This window comes from Ambystoma mexicanum, chromosome 6p (genome assembly GCF_040938575.1).
Source record: "Ambystoma mexicanum isolate Mex_15411 chromosome 6p, UKY_AmexF1_1, whole genome shotgun sequence".
In the NCBI taxonomy this organism is placed as follows: Eukaryota; Metazoa; Chordata; class Amphibia; order Caudata; family Ambystomatidae; genus Ambystoma; species Ambystoma mexicanum.
In genome coordinates, this window is record NC_090935.1 from 405489345 (window position 1) to 405506262 (window position 16918).

Here is a 16918-nt window from a genome sequence, read left to right on the forward strand (position 1 = left end):
CACATGGCCTACCGTCCCGCGTTCCCACAGGTGTCCCGATGAAAACGGTACCTCACATGTCTGGGTGCACCTACCTGGCCGCCAAGGGGAAAGCCTAAAACACAAGTAACCCCAAGTCTGTTTTCAGAGGGAAAACTCAGACATTCTGCCGACCGGCACAATGTACAGATATGGGCCTCGGGTGTCCAAGCCACCGAGGAAAACAGGGAACCCCATGCATTTCCGAAAAGAGGACACCCGTGGGAATCCGCAGAGGTATGATATGCCCAAATTGCCCCAGAATTTATTACCCAGACACCCCTGCAAAGTCCGAAATGTGGGGAAAAAAACGCTTTTTCCGCACATTTCGCTCGACGCACCCATCGAAACATGCCCCCAACAACACATGGCCTACCGTCACGCGTTCCCACAGGTGTCCCGATGAAAACGGTACCTCACATGTGTGGGTGCACCTACCTGGCCGCCAAGGGGAAAGCCTAAAACACAAGTAACCCCAAGTCTGTTTTCACACCGGAAATGTCACACTCTCACATCATACAGATATGGGCCTCGGGTGTCCAAGCCACCAAGGAAAACAGGGAACCCCATGCATTTCCGGAAAGAGGACACCCGTGGGAATCCGCAGAGGTATGATATGCCCAAATCGCCCCAGAATTTATTACCCAGACACCCCCGCAAAGTCCGAAATGTGGGAAAAAATACGCATTTTCCTCACATTTCGCTCGACTCACCCATCGAAACACGCCCCCCACAACACATGGCCTACCGTCCCGCGTTCCCACAGGTGTCCCGATGAAAACGGTACCTCACATGTGTGGGTGCACCTACCTGGCCGCCAAGGGGAAAGCCTAAAACACAAGTAACCCCAAGTCTGTTTTCAGAGGGAAAACTCAGACATTCTGCCGACCGGCGCAACTTACAGATATGGGCCTCGGGTGTCCAAGCCACCGAGGAAAACAGGGAACCCCATGCATTTCCGAAAAGAGGACACCCGTGGGAATCCGCAGAGGTGTGATTTGCGCCCATCGCCCCAGATTTTTTTACCCAGACAGCCCTGCAAAGTCGGAAATGTGGGGAAAAAAACGCTTTTTCCGCACATTTCGCTCGCCGCACCCATCGAAACGCGCCCCCCACAACACATGGCCTACCGTCCCGCGTTCCCACAGGTGTCCCGATGAAAACGGTACCTCACATGTGTGGGTGCACCTACCTGGCCGCCAAGGGGAAAGCCTAAAACACAAGTAACCCCAAGTCTGTTGTCAGAGGGAAATCTCCGACATTCTGCCGACCGGCGCAACTTACAGATATGGGCCTCGGGTGTCCAAGCCACCGAGGAAAACAGGGAACCCCATGCATTTTCGAAAAGAGGACACCCGTGGAAATCCGCAGAGGTGTGATTTGCGCCCATCGCCCCAGATTTTTTTACCCAGACAGCCCTGCAAAGTCGGAAATGTGGGGAAAAAAACGCTTTTCCCGCACATTTCGCTCGCCGCACCCATCGAAACGCCCCCCACAACACATGGCCTACCGTCCCGCGTTCCCACAGGTGTCCCGATGAAAACGGTACCTCACATGTGTGGGTGCACCTACCTGGCCGCCAAGGGGAAAGCCTAAAACACAAGTAACCCCAAGTCTGTTGTCCATTCTGCCGACCGGCGCAACTTACAGATATGGGCCTCGGGTGTCCAAGCCACCGAGGAAAACAGGGAACCCCATGCATTTTCGAAAAGAGGACACCCGTGGGAATCCGCAGAGGTGTGATTTGCGCCCATCGCCCCAGATTTTTTTACCCAGACAGCCCTGCAAAGTCGGAAATGTGGGGGAAAAAACACTTTTTCCGCACATTTCGCTCGCCGCACCCATCGAAACGCGCCCCCCACAACACATGGCCTACCGTCCCGCGTTCCCACAGGTGTCCCGATGAAAACGGTACCTCACATGTGTGGGTGCACCTACCTGGCCGCCAAGGGGAAAGCCTAAAACACAAGTAACCCCAAGTCTGTTGTCAGAGGGAAATCTCCGACATTCTGCCGACCGGCGCAACTTACAGATATGGGCCTCGGGTGTCCAAGCCACCGAGGAAAACAGGGAACCCCATGCATTTTCGAAAAGAGGACACCCGTGGGAATCCGCAGAGGTGTGATTTGCGCCCATCGCCCCAGATTATTTTACCCAGACAGCCCTGCAAAGTCGGAAATGTGGGGAAAAAAACGCTTTTTCCGCACATTTTGCTCGCCGCACCCATCGAAACACGCCCCCCACAACACATGGCCTACCGTCCCGCGTTCCCACAGGTGTCCCGATGAAAACGGTACCTCACATGTGTGGGTGCACCTACCTGGCCGCCAAGGGGAAAGCCTAAAACACAAGTAACCCCAAGTCTGTTGTCAGAGGGAAATCTCTGACATTCTGCCGACCGGCGCAACTTACAGATATGGGCCTCGGGTGTCCAAGCCACCGAGGAAAACAGGGAACCCCATGCATTTTCGAAAAGAGGACCCCCGTGGGAATCCGCAGAGGTGTGATTTGCACCCATCGCCCCAGATTTTTTTACCCAGACAGCCCTGCAAAGTCGGAAATGTGGGGAAAATAACGCTTTTTCCGCACATTTCGCTCGCCGCACCCATCGAAACACGCCCCCCACAACACATGGCCTACCGTCCCGCGTTCCCACAGGTGTCCCGATGAAAACGGTACCTCACATGTGTGGGTGCACCTACCTGGCCGCCAAGGGGAAAGCCTAAAACACAAGTAACCCCAAGTCTGTTGTCCATTCTGCCGACCGGCGCAACTTACAGATATGGGCCTCGGGTGTCCAAGCCACCGAGGAAAACAGGGAACCCCATGCATTTTCGAAAAGAGGACACCCGTGGGAATCCGCAGAGGTGTGATTTGCGCCCATCGCCCCAGATTTTTTTACCCAGACAGCCCTGCAAAGTCGGAAATGTGGGGAAAAAAACGCTTTTTCCGCACATTTCGCTCGCCGCACCCATCGAAACGCGCCCCCCACAACACATGGCCTACCGTCCCGCGTTCCCACAGGTGTCCCGATGAAAACGGTACCTCACATGTGTGGGTGCACCTACCTGGCCGCCAAGGGGAAAGCCTAAAACACAAGTAACCCCAAGTCTGTTGTCAGAGGGAAATCTCCGACATTCTGCCGACCGGCGCAACTTACAGATATGGGCCTCGGGTGTCCAAGCCACCGAGGAAAACAGGGAACCCCATGCATTTTCGAAAAGAGGACACCCGTGGGAATCCGCAGAGGTGTGATTTGCGCCCATCGCCCCAGATTTTTTTACCCAGACAGCCCTGCAAAGTCGGAAATGTGGGGAAAAAAACGCTTTTTCCGCACATTTCGCTCGCCGCACCCATCGAAACACGCCCCCCACAACACATGGCCTACCGTCCCGAGTTCCCACAGGTGTCCCGATGAAAACGGTACCTCACATGTGTGGGTGCACCTACCTGGCCGCCAAGGGGAAAGCCTAAAACACAAGTAACCCCAAGTCTGTTGTCCATTCTGCCGACCGGCGCAACTTACAGATATGGGCCTCGGGTGTCCAAGCCAGCGAGGAAAACAGGGAACCCCATGCATTTTCGAAAAGAGGACACCCGTGGGAATCCGCAGAGGTGTGATTTGCGCCCATCGCCCCAGATTTTTTTACCCAGACAGCCCTGCAAAGTCGGAAATGTGGGGAAAAAAACGCTTTTTCCGCACATTTCGCTCGCCGCACCCATCGAAACGCGCCCCCCACAACACATGGCCTACCGTCCCGCGTTCCCACAGGTGTCCCGATGAAAACGGTACCTCACATGTGTGGGTGCACCTACCTGGCCGCCAAGGGGAAAGCCTAAAACACAAGTAACCCCAAGTCTGTTGTCAGAGGGAAATCTCCGACATTCTGCCGACCGGCGCAACTTACAGATATGGGCCTCGGGTGTCCAAGCCACCGAGGAAAACAGGGAACCCCATGCATTTTCGAAAAGAGGACACCCGTGGGAATCCGCAGAGGTGTGATTTGCGCCCATCGCCCCAGATTTTTTTACCCAGACAGCCCTGCAAAGTCGGAAATGTGGGGAAAAAAACGCTTTTTCCGCACATTTCGCTCGCCGCACCCATCGAAACGGGCCCCCCACAACACATGGCCTACCGTCCCGCGTTCCCACAGGTGTCCCGATGAAAACGGTACCTCACATGTGTGGGTGCACCTACCTGGCCGCCAAGGGGAAAGCCTAAAACACAAGTAACCCCAAGTCTGTTGTCAGAGGGAAATCTCCGACATTCTGCCGACCGGCGCAACTTACAGATATGGGCCTCGGGTGTCCAAGCCAGCGAGGAAAACAGGGAACCCCATGCATTTTCGAAAAGAGGACACCCGTGGGAATCCGCAGAGGTGTGATTTGCGCCCATCGCCCCAGATTTTTTTACCCAGACAGCCCTGCAAAGTCGGAAATGTGGGGAAAAAACCGCTTTTTCCGCACATTTCGCTCGCCGCACCCATCGAAACACGCCCCCCACAACACATGGCCTACCGTCCCGCGTTCCCACAGGTGTCCCGATGAAAACGGTACCTCACATGTGTGGGTGCACCTACCTGGCCGCCAAGGGGAAAGCCTAAAACACAAGTAACCCCAAGTCTGTTGTCAGAAGGAAATCTCCGACATTCTGCCGACCGGCGCAACTTACAGATATGGGCCTCGGGTGTCCAAGCCACCGAGGAAAACAGGGAACCCCATGCATTTTCGAAAAGAGGACACCCGTGGGAATCCGCAGAGGTGTGATTTGCGCCCATCGCCCCAGATTTTTTTACCCAGACAGCCCTGCAAAGTCGGAAATGTGGGGAAAAAAACGCTTTTTCCGCACATTTCGCTCGCCGCACCCATCGAAACACGCCCCCCACAACACATGGCCTACCGTCCCGCGTTCCCACAGGTGTCCCGATGAAAACGGTACCTCACATGTGTGGGTGCACCTACCTGGCCGCCAAGGGGAAAGCCTAAAACACAAGTAACCCCAAGTCTGTTGTCCATTCTGCCGACCGGCGCAACTTACAGATATGGGCCTCGGGTGTCCAAGCCACCGAGGAAAACAGGGAACCCCATGCATTTTCGAAAAGAGGACACCCGTGGGAATCCGCAGAGGTGTGATTTGCGCCCATCGCCCCAGATTTTTTCACCCAGACAGCCCTGCAAAGTCGGAAATGTGGGGAAAAAAACGCTTTTTCCGCACATTTCGCTCGCCGCACCCATCTAAACGCGCCCCCCACAACACATGGCCTACCGTCCCGCGTTCCCACAGGTGTCCCGATGAAAACGGTACCTCACATGTGTGGGTGCACCTACCTGGCCGCCAAGGGGAAAGCCTAAAACACAAGTAACCCCAAGTCTGTTGTCAGAGGGAAATCTCCGACATTCTGCCGACCGGCGCAACTTACAGATATGGGCCTCGGGTGTCCAAGCCACCGAGGAAAACAGGGAACCCCATGCATTTTCGAAAAGAGGACACCCGTGGGAATCCGCAGAGGTGTGATTTGCGCCCATCGCCCCAGATTTTTTTACCCAGACAGCCCTGCAAAGTCGGAAATGTGGGGGAAAAAACGCTTTTTCCGCACATTTCGCTCGCCGCACCCATCGAAACACGCCCCCCACAACACATGGCCTACCGTCCCGCGTTCCCACAGGTGTCCCGATGAAAACGGTACCTCACATGTGTGGGTGCACCTACCTGGCCGCCAAGGGGAAAGCCTAAAACACAAGTAACCCCAAGTCTGTTGTCCATTCTGCCGACCGGCGCAACTTACAGATATGGGCCTCGGGTGTCCAAGCCACCGAGGAAAACAGGGAACCCCATGCATTTTCGAAAAGAGGACACCCGTGGGAATCCGCAGAGGTGTGATTTGCGCCCATCGCCCCAGATTTTTTTACCCAGACAGCCCTGCAAAGTCGGAAATGTGGGGAAAAAGACGCTTTTTCCGCACATTTCGCTCGCCGCACCCATCGAAACGCGCCCCCCACAACACATGGCCTACCGTCCCGCGTTCCCACAGGTGTCCCGATGAAAACGGTACCTCACATGTGTGGGTGCACCTACCGGGGGCGCAAAAGGAAAAGGGTAACCAACTGGGAACCCCAAGCCATTCGCCACTGCCCATTTTGTTCATGTGGGCAACCTACAGATTTGGGCCTAGGGTGTCGCAGCCAGCAAGGGAAACAGGGAACCCCATGCATTTCCCAAAAGAGGACACCCGTGGGAATCCACAGAGGTCTGACTTACGCAAATCGGCCCAGAATGTAATACCCAGAACCACCAGCAAAGACCCACATGGGAGAAGGGTGCCCAAGGCCAGGGATATTACCGCCGACTTTGCTGGAGCCCTGGCTGCCCTGCGTTACAGCTTCTCCCCACCAAGGAGTCTCGGCAGTGTGCCAATACCTCCCCGAAGGGAAAAGCTGTAATGCAGCCAAGCCGCAACTCCAGGACAGTTGGAGGTGATCTGCCCAGACGGGCCATTCCCACCCACACCACCAACAATCCAGCCCCAGTCTCACCCACCCCACTGACAGTGGGCCCTAACCATAGAATAATAAAAAACAGTACTCACATAACGTTGCAGCTGCTCGGGTAGAAAAAGCTGTAAACAAAACAAAGAACATGTGTTACCTATGGTCACACCAGCAAAATGTAGCCCTCCCCGGGGGCAGATAGGGGGGGGGGGTTGTCCTGCACTCCTCCCTGGGCTGAGGCGTCCGTTCCTAGGAGCAGATATCTGGTCCCAGGAAGGGCTGCATGACTTGGCACCCACTCCATTGCGGGTGGGGGGGGGTCAACGCCCCATCCCATTAGAAAATTCCCTGACCCATTGGGGTGCCCCACCGCCCCCCCTAAAAAGCGTAACACCATTTTCATTTTTTTCCTTTGGTAACCCAACTCCCCTTGGTGCAGAGGGTCACATTGGTGTGCCAATCTGGCGCCGGGGTGCCCAAACCTTACTGCCCCACCCACTGGGGGGGCCTGACCCACCATTTTTGGGGGCCCTCTCCCCCCTCACCCCAAATGGCTGGGGGACACACCTCATGCAGGCCTCCCTGGGCCTCCTCCAAACGGCTGCGTGAGGTACACCCCACCTCCATTTGGGGTGAGGGGGGAGAGGGCCACCCCAAAAGGTGGGGCAGGACCCCCAATAGATGGGGCAGTAGGGTTTGGGCACCCTGGGGGCAGATAGCCACACTAATGTGGCCATCTGCACCAAGCAAAGTTGGGTAAACAAAAACAAAATATACAAAACCACAGGCTGCTTTTTAGGGGGGGCTGAGGGCCACCCTAAATTGGCAGCGCATGATGTACCGCAACGGGGGGTGGCCCTCAACCCCCCCACCCCAAATGGAGGGCCCCACCTCATGCAACCCTCCCTGGGGGCAGATATCTGCTCCTAGGAAGGGGCATCTGACCCCAGGGAGGGATGCATGAGGTGAGGCCCCCCCTATCTGCGCCCAGGGAGGGTTGCATGAGGTGGGGCCCTCCATTTGGGGTGGGGGGGGTTGAGGGCCACCCCCCGTTGCGGTACATCATGCGCTGCCAATTCAGGGTGGCCCTCAGCCCCCCCTAAAAAGCAGCCTGTTATTTTGTATATTTTTTTTTGTTTACCCAACTTGGCTTGGTGCAGATGGGCCCATTAGTGTGGCTATCTGCCCCCAGGGTGCCCAAACCCTACTGCCCCATCTATTGGGGGTCCTGCCCCACCTTTTGGGGTGCCCCCCCCACCCCACCCCCAATGGCTGGGGGACACACCTCATGCAGGCCTCCCTGGGCCTCCTCCAAACGGCTGCGTGAGGTACACCCCACCTCCATTTGGGGTGAGGGGGGAGAGGGCCACCCCAAAAGGTGGGGCAGGACCCCCAATAGATGGGGCAGTAGGGTTTGGGCACCCTGGGGGCAGATAGCCACACTAATGTGGCCATCTGCACCAAGCAAAGTTGGGTAAACAAAAAAAAATATACAAAACCACAGGCTGCTTTTTAGGGGGGGCTGAGGGCCACCCTAAATTGGCAGCGCATGATGTACCGCAACGGGGGGTGGCCCTCAACCCCCCCCCACCCCAAATGGAGGGCCCCACCTCATGCAACCCTCCCTGGGGGCAGATATCTGCTCCTAGGAAGGGGCATCTGACCCCAGGGAGGGATGCATGAGGTGAGGCCCCCCTATCTGCGCCCAGGGAGGGTTGCATGAGGTGGGGCCCTCCATTTGGGGTGGGGGGGGGTTGAGGGCCACCCCCCGTTGCGGTACATCATGCGCTGCCAATTCAGGGTGGCCCTCAGCCCCCCCTAAAAAGCAGCCTGTGATTTTGTATATTTTTTTTTGTTTACCCAACTTGGCTTGGTGCAGATGGGCCCATTAGTGTGGCTATCTGCCCCCAGGGTGCCCAAACCCTACTGCCCCATCTATTGGGGGTCCTGCCCCACCTTTTGGGGTGCCCCCCCACCCCACCCCCAATGGCTGGGGTACACACCTCATGCAGGCCTCCCTGGGCCTCCTCCAAACGGCTGCGTGAGGTACACCCCACCTCCATTTGGGGTGAGGGGGGAGAGGGCCACCCCAAAAGGTGGGGCAGGACCCCCAATAGATGGGGCAGTAGGGTTTGGGCACCCTGGGGGCAGATAGCCACACTAATGTGGCCATCTGCACCTCAAAGGGTTGCATGAGGTGGGGCCCTCCATTTGGGGTGGGGGGGGGTTGAGGGCCACCCCCCGTTGCGGTACATCATGCGCTGCCAATTCAGGGTGGCCCTCAGCCCCCCCTAAAAAGCAGCCTGTGATTTTGTATATTTTTTTTTGTTTACCCAACTTGGCTTGGTGCAGATGGGCCCATTAGTGTGGCTATCTGCCCCCAGGGTGCCCAAACCCTACTGCCCCATCTATTGGGGGTCCTGCCCCACCTTTTGGGGTGCCCCCCCCACCCCACCCCCAATGGCTGGGGGACACACCTCATGCAGGCCTCCCTGGGCCTCCTCCAAACGGCTGCGTGAGGTACACCCCACCTCCATTTGGGGTGAGGGGGGAGAGGGCCACCCCAAAAGGTGGGGCTGGACCCCCAATAGATGGGGCAGTAGGGTTTGGGCACCCTGGGGGCAGATAGCCACACTAATGTGGCCATCTGCACCAAGCAAAGTTGGGTAAACAAAAAAAAAATTACAAAACCACAGGCTGCTTTTTAGGGGGGGCTGAGGGCCACCCTAAATTGGCAGCGCATGATGTACCGCAACGGGGGGTGGCCCTCAACCCCCCCCACCCCAAATGGAGGGCCCCACCTCATGCAACCCTCCCTGGGGGCAGATATCTGCTCCTAGGAAGGGGCATCTGACCCCAGGGAGGGATGCATGAGGTGAGGCCCCCCCTATCTGCGCCCAGGGAGGGTTGCATGAGGTGGGGCCCTCCATTTGGGGTGGGGGGGGGTTGAGGGCCACCCCCCGTTGCGGTACATCATGCGCTGCCAATTTAGGGTGGCCCTCAGCCCCCCCTAAAAAGCAGCCTGTTTTTTTGTATATTTTTTTTTGTTTACCCAACTTGGCTTGGTGCAGATGGGCCCATTAGTGTGGCTATCTGCCCCCAGGGTGCCCAAACCTTACTGCCTCATCTATTGGGGGTCCTGCCCCAGCTTTTGGGGTGCCCCCCCCCACCCCACCCCCAATGGCTGGGGGACACACCTCATGCAGGCCTCCCTGGGCCTCCTCCAAACGGCTGCGTGAGGTACACCCCACCTCCATTTGGGGTGAGGGGGGAGAGGGCCACCCCAAAAGGTGGGGCTGGACCCCCAATAGATGGGGCAGTAGGGTTTGGGCACCCTGGGGGCAGATAGCCACACTAATGTGGCCATCTGCACCAAGCAAAGTTGGGTAAACAAAAAAAAAATTACAAAACCACAGGCTGCTTTTTAGGGGGGGCTGAGGGCCACCCTAAATTGGCAGCGCATGATGTACCGCAACGGGGGGTGGCCCTCAACCCCCCCCACCCCAAATGGAGGGCCCCACCTCATGCAACCCTCCCTGGGGGCAGATAGGGGGGGCCCCACCTCATGCATCCCTCCCTGGGGTCAGATGGCCCTCCCTAGGAACAGATATCTGCCCCCAGGGAGGGTTACAAGGGGTGCCCCCTTTCTACTTTGGTTGGGGGGGCACCCGCCCCTATGGGGGGACACCCCCTCCCTTTCATTCAGTAAAAAATCCATGGTGGCTAGTGGCCCCCACCCCTTCCCCCAACCCTGTTTCCCATCATTTCATTTTTGTTTTTTATTTTACATTCCCTTGGGGCAGATGGTCAGCCATCTGCCCCAGGGTTCACATACACGTGCCCCCATGCTTTGGGGTCGGGAGGGGGGAGAGGGCTGCTTACTTGAAGCAGCCCCCTTCCCACCCCCCACCTCACAAAGAGATCCATGGTGGTCTAGTGGGTTGCTGGTCACGGATCGAGCGCTCTGCGCTGATCCGTGACCAGCAATGCGGCATATGAGTGGTGTCCCTGGAAAGGGGAGAAAGTCCCCTTTCCAGGGACACCACTTTTAGGTCAATCGCTGGTGGCCCAGTGGGCCCCAGGGCCCAAAACCCCCTCCCACCTCCCTCCTTCCCTCGATTTTTTTTTTTTTTTTTTTTTTTCCCCCCACCCCCGGGGGCAGTGATCATCTGCCCCCAGGGGTCCCTGGCGCTGTGGCCCCATGCTTTGGGGCCACGGGGGAAGGGGGCCGCTTACCTAGTAAGCAGCCCCCCCTCCCCCACGCGTCACAAAAGGATCTTCGTTTGATCCGTGACGTTGCTGCCCGCGGATTGAGGCGCCCTGCGCCCGATCCGCGGGCAGCAAAGTCACACAATGGGTACCGTTGGAAAGGGGAGAATCTCCCCTTTCCAACGATACCCGCCTCGATCTCCGGCTTGAAATACAGCCGGAGATCGAGGCGGAACAAGAAGGGCACTCACCTTCTCTCTCCAACGCAGCAGCCGAAAATGGCTGCTGCGGTGGAATTGCTTTCCGTTTCACGCCGACGTGCGTCACGCACGTCGGCGTGAAACTGAAGGAAATCCAACCCCCGGGCAGTGAGGGGGGACCTCCCCCTCACATAGCCCGGGGGTTGGATTACAGTTTTGAGCGATCCCTGCTTTGCAGGGATCGCTCAAAACAAGGTGCCGAAAAGGACGAGCTATCTCGTCCTTGGCACTGCGTGTGCACTTCCAAGGACGAGATACCTCGTCCTTGGCACTTAAAGGGTTAAATAAATAAAATAAATATTTACCTTTACAAACTAGCCTGATTCCTGGTTCAGTGTGATCTGGGGGAATTTTGAGAAGGGTGTGATATGAGTGGTATATCATTCAGAATATTGAACTTATAGACACAAATAAAATAAGGGTTTCATTGCACACTACATGCTAGGCGTGACCTGGGTGTGTGCCTGATTGAAATCCTTAACAGCTTGGGGGCTCGTGCCATGATTCTGAATTTGAAATACCACCTGTGACAGTCTAACACAGCATACTAGCCTGCAGGGTACAGACACCTTGCTGGGTTGGCGTACTGTGCTACACTGTACAAGCACCTCTCAAAAGAAATATTCCAAAAATTGGGCCTGTTTGGAAAAGTAAATTAACCCTGAAATAAGTCAGAAGGAAAATTATATTTCTGAAATGGCGACCCAAGTAGAAATTAATATTGGTAGGGAACACTCTCTGCACAAACTGTTTGTCAGGGATGAGTGGCCCGAACAGGATGAACAGGTATGGCGACAGGAAATAAAAGAACAAGTCACTGCCATAGACCTAGATACATGGCAGGACAAGGGTCCATTACACCAAGAGCTTAGCGAACTGTACATGGCCCCAAAAATAAAAGAGGAGCAGTGTAAAATTGCCAAAATAGCGGCCTACCTGTACCTCCACATAGGAATAATACAGGAAAAGCATGCAGACAACATAGATCTGGCAAAGAAGCAAGGGGAAACATTGCAGAAAATCCAGACTAATCTGGACTCTGCAGAACAAAGGCTCCAGAAGAACCAAGAACCAGAAACAGAAACAGAGGCTAGGCAGTATATCACCAAACTAAAAGAATATCTGGCTCTCTTACAGCAAAGGAATGCAGAGCAAGATACCAAATTAAAGACACTGCAAGATGAGTATCAGGAAAGGGTTGACTCTTTACAATAGAGTCAACAGAAACTGGCACAACAATTACATTTTAATAGAGCCTGCACAGAGCAGGTAGTCACTTTACAAAATCACCTAGAGATCTTGAAAGAAGAAAATAATAAATTAATCCTTAAAGATTTAGAATCAAGTAGAATTTGATGAGGAGCATTAGGAATCTAGTGCATTTAAAAAACAGAGGGATGACCTGGCTGCACAGAGGGGACTCTAAGTCAGGAGAGGGATGCCTTAGACCAGCAAGTCAGCCAATTAAAAAGTAAGTTAGAGGAAAGAAAGCTGGCCCTTCAGGAGTTTAGTGAAGTTAAAACTGAATATGAGAACCTATTAGAGCACACCAGGCGGGTGGAGGATGCTCTGGAAAAGAACACTCAGACCAACAATGACAGCTCAGGAGGTGAGTTTCCTGCAGCAAAAATTGGCCCAGTATTTCCAATCCAGGCAGGAAGCACAGAGCGACAATGAGGCAATGAGACAAAGAATGATAGGCTCCACACACAAATAGCCATGCAAGAGCAAATGATTGAGACCAGTAAGGGCTTAATAGAGGAGCAAAAGAGTCATATTTTGGCATGTCACCAGGGAATAGGGACTGAAAGAGATGAGGTAGAAGGGACAGAGAAATCCCTGAGCATAACACCAGGACCCCTGTCATCAGGGACTTTAACACCTTCAGTACCATGGACTCTGCCGCCCTCATGTCTACTGGCTCATATGAACCAAGGGCCACAGGGATGGTAGACTTCAGTAGAATTAGCAACATGGGACTGACAGATCTGCGCCTCCCAGAACTGGATGGTGGGCATCTCTGTACAGATTCCCAAATGTTAGGGCTAGCCTCTCTGATCAGGAAGACTCCAGTGAAAGAAGAATCAGGCAACTGGATCCTCAAAAATACTGCCTACCAAAGGATCAGTCTGTAAAATTTGGTGGGGATCTCCATGAAACTAGGCCCACAAAGGGTATCTTAAAGACCTCTTCCCAGCTAGGGCAGTGGGGGTCGGGGGGGGGGGGTACTCAGCCAATCCTGGGAGCAAGGGAGAGTCAGAAGACTCTTCTGAGTGCCACAGGTCTCAAGAAACTAGGCCCCCACATTCTGCAAGCCATTCCCAAGCTCGCAGAATCAGAGAGAGCCTAGAGGATCAGATAGCCACCTCTTGTAGCACCTACGGGTTAGCATTTGTTGGCCTCTCCTTCCAACTTGATCCCACACCGTCGAAGACTCGAAGATTTGGAATATTCCCTATCCTTATCTATTATAGAGTCGATTGCAGACACGATTAGAGGCTAAAACATTCTACAATTTAAGGTTGGTAATAGAAGGGGTAACATATTGATCTGCTCTCTGTGGAGACAGGGGACACTGTGTTTTAGCAATCGAAGTCTGAGATAATCTAGTGATATCTCTTTTAGCTTCTTATTTTTGTCTTTTGTAGATGTAAATTCATTTGCATCACCAGTCCTGTTTGGGTGGCGGATCGAAACAAACACATTTTTCGGCACCACTTCTGGACCAACTTAGGTGAATATATATATATATCCCCAGGTTTTATTTCCATGGCTAGAGGCATCGAAAATTAGGAGGCTCACTCATTATACTCTGTATTTTAACAAAGTTTTTTTCTGTTTTTTCTATTTTGTCTGTTTTAATGTGTTTCATTAAGGGTCAACGTCTCCCACAGACTTTCAGATCTACAATCAAGCTCTTATGAATTGTACAAAGTTTTACCTGCAAGAACTACTGAATGATAGACAAAATATTTAAGCATTAGTTCGTTCCAGGTTTTTATTTGCAATATTTAGTGCGCCCTGAGGAAGGCGACTACTGACTCGCTCAATGGAGCCAGATAGGTTGAATTCGCCGAAACTGTTATGATATTTTAAGATCATGTATGTACAGTAGGCATGTAGCACTTTTTTTGCATTTAGTACTTTATTTCTTTGTTAACAACTTGGCACTTAGCACTTGGTTGCACTTAGCACTTTATTCAATTGTTAACTATTTGCCCTCTCCATAGCACTTTGACTATTTGGATGGAATTTAAAATGAGACAGCGATGCTTTACCTTGAGTAACATGAGGTTACGAATTGTGGAAACTAAACTGCTATTGAATGGCTTGAGGCATTAGATTCGACAAGTATTTTATAATCAATTTATCGATTTTATTGTTGATTTGATGTTTATATATTATGCAATTTTATAATGGTAATAAATTACTAATTAAAAATGATAATGTGAATATTTATGACTGGGCTCTCCTTTTCTTCCTCGCCTCTATTTCCATAATTGAGTACTCAAATTAATACAGTACTCCTCCATGTGAACTCCCTTTTTCCCTTCGGGATCTTTTTTTGTAATTTTGTTGTTCCCCAGTTCCATGGTATAGGGGTTACCCATCCGTTGTGATATATACCTCTTGTAGCAGTGCCTCTAAGTCAGAGGATGAGTGGACACAGGCGACTAAGACTAAAAAGGCCAACAAAATTAAGAGGGCCCTACTGAAAGATCCCCTGTAACAGATAAAGGCCATTAGGAGCGTCAGAACTCCTTATCATAAAAATGCCAAGTATTCCGTCTGATGGATACTTCCACCTGAAAGATAGCCAGAATTGTATCCAATATGTCAAATGGACATTTTCCCCTGAATACTCCAGCTTCTTTGCAGGGCTGGATCAAAACTGTGATCAAAATCACTCAAGATGGTCCACATATAGGGTGGCCATCTTAAAACATTTTTCTAAACATAGGAACCCCCAAGAGGCCCGCAAGGCGGCCTACAACCTGCAATGTGGGGAAGACCAGGCCCCACAAGAATTTGTGAAAGAATTAAAATGTGCCTTTGCGCAGACCACCAGGAGGGAGCACACAGACAGTAGGGAGTTCATTAATACCTTCTTTCATGCACTCCCTAAATACAGCATGACCCAGCTGGTGAGGGACTTTCACGAGAAGAGATCACTAGACTGGGTCATTGAACAGGCGACTCGTATTTCTGAAGAGCAGAAACCGGTAGAGAATAGAAATACAAATAAAAACCCCAAACCAGCCAACACCCCTGCTGCTGCTAAGGTGGCAGAGGTGAAGGTTGCCCCCATTTTAGATCTGGAGATGGGGGGGGGCTTAAAAATATTCCTATGCAAAATCCTTCTAACCAAAGACCCAGAAGGCCCTCGGGCCAATCCCAGAAAGGTAGTCAGGGAGGTAATCCCACAAATGGGACCCCTAGATCCCCTGATCATATCAGCCCCCGCTACAAGGGCAACATACCCATCCTGGGCTATGTGTGGACTGCCCCAGCCCAAGGGGGGGGAATCCAACCAGGTAGCTGCCAACCCAGGAAACTTCCCTCCTAACTTTCCGCAGGAGGGCAGTAACCTCCCAAATTACGGGTTGAGCTTCTTTCCCCAGTAGCGGCCAATCTTCAACCCCCCGAAACAACCCTCTTTTCTTTCCCCACTTTCCTGAGCCCAGACAGCCCAATCCGGGAGCGGGGAGGCCAAGGGTGGAGGGTTACCACAACTATCCCAACCCCAGGTATTATGGGAGAAGGGACAGTTACGCTTCCCGTGATCCATCCAGGATCGAACAGAGACCCCTGTACCAGCCAGAGCGGGTGTCTCAACTGGAGCGCCAGGTCCAGAACTTGTCACAGGATCTGGGTCACATTTTGAGGGATCAGCAGATCCCTCAGAGTAGCATGCCGGCTCAGAACTCCACAAATCAAGGGTCTAGTACTCCAGAGCAATGACACGGAGAGAACCCCAACAACCCACTGGTTCCAACGGAGGGGGCACAGGGGGAAGGGGTGTGTAAACCCTTAGAGGAAGCTTCCTTCCCCACTTGTGAAAAGCCCCTGGAAACCCAGGAACCGGAAGCAGAATCTCCTTCCCCCAAAAGTCTGCAACCTAAAAAACAGAGGGTGGTTAGGAGAAATAAGGGGCCTGAAAAGACCCATTTTGTGGAGGAGGTTAGAGTCTTCCAATTTGAAGGAGAGGGGACCGCAGAGGATTCTGGGAAAAAGATCTCCTCCTTCGAGGATGAGGGAACTCCTCCCAAAGAAAAATGGGTCCAGGGAGATCCGAATCGAGACTCGGTAAATGTGGGGACTGAGTTAAAACCACCCATCATTCAACCCCAGAATTACAAGCCAGAAAATCACTTTGCCGAAACCAACCCTGGTGACTGCCTCCAAAAGGGGGTGGGGGGCAACCCAGAATCAGAATTAGGGGAGCCCAAAACTCCCCCAATATCCAACTGCCACCTTTTTTTTACAGATTCCCAAGCTCCCAAAGAAGAATCCTGCCCAAACTACCCCTCTGTCAGAATCAAGAGTAAAGAAATTAACCCACCAATTGGCCCAAAATGCACATTATCTTTTCCCCCTTGAGGAAAAGGTGGGAAGATTTTATGCCCCGGTCCAAATACAGGAGCAATGTACATTTTGGCACTGGTGGACACTGGATCCCAAGCCACCCTTCTGTCAAAGAGGGCCTTTGATCAGCTGAATTCAGGAAGGGGGAGAGATACCAGATACCTCTCAGCCCTCTTCCTGGACTGGACAACTTCAGAACTTCGATGGGAATTCAATTCCTGTCGAGGGGACTGCGGAATTACACATTAAAATTGGGCGACACAAGGTGAAACATCCAGTCATAGTTGTGACTCGAGAGGGCACACCATGTTTATCAGGGAATGACATCCTGCGCAGATTGTCTACCCTAATAGATT

At 53.1% G+C, this 16918-nt stretch overlaps 1 protein-coding gene and 1 long non-coding RNA gene across 3 annotated transcripts in view; one reads left to right on the forward strand and one right to left on the reverse strand.

Moving 5' to 3' along the window:
- PLCXD3 (phosphatidylinositol specific phospholipase C X domain containing 3) overlaps window positions 1-16918 on the reverse strand; it is a 959690-nt gene that overhangs the window by 869671 nt on the left and 73101 nt on the right. The gene's annotated exons all lie outside the window — the stretch shown is intronic.
- LOC138510927 (uncharacterized) lies at window positions 13372-14265 on the forward strand. The gene is made up of 3 exons (XR_011280473.1): window positions 13372-13497; window positions 13625-13710; window positions 13853-14265. It is a non-coding gene; the product is annotated as an uncharacterized lncRNA (long non-coding RNA).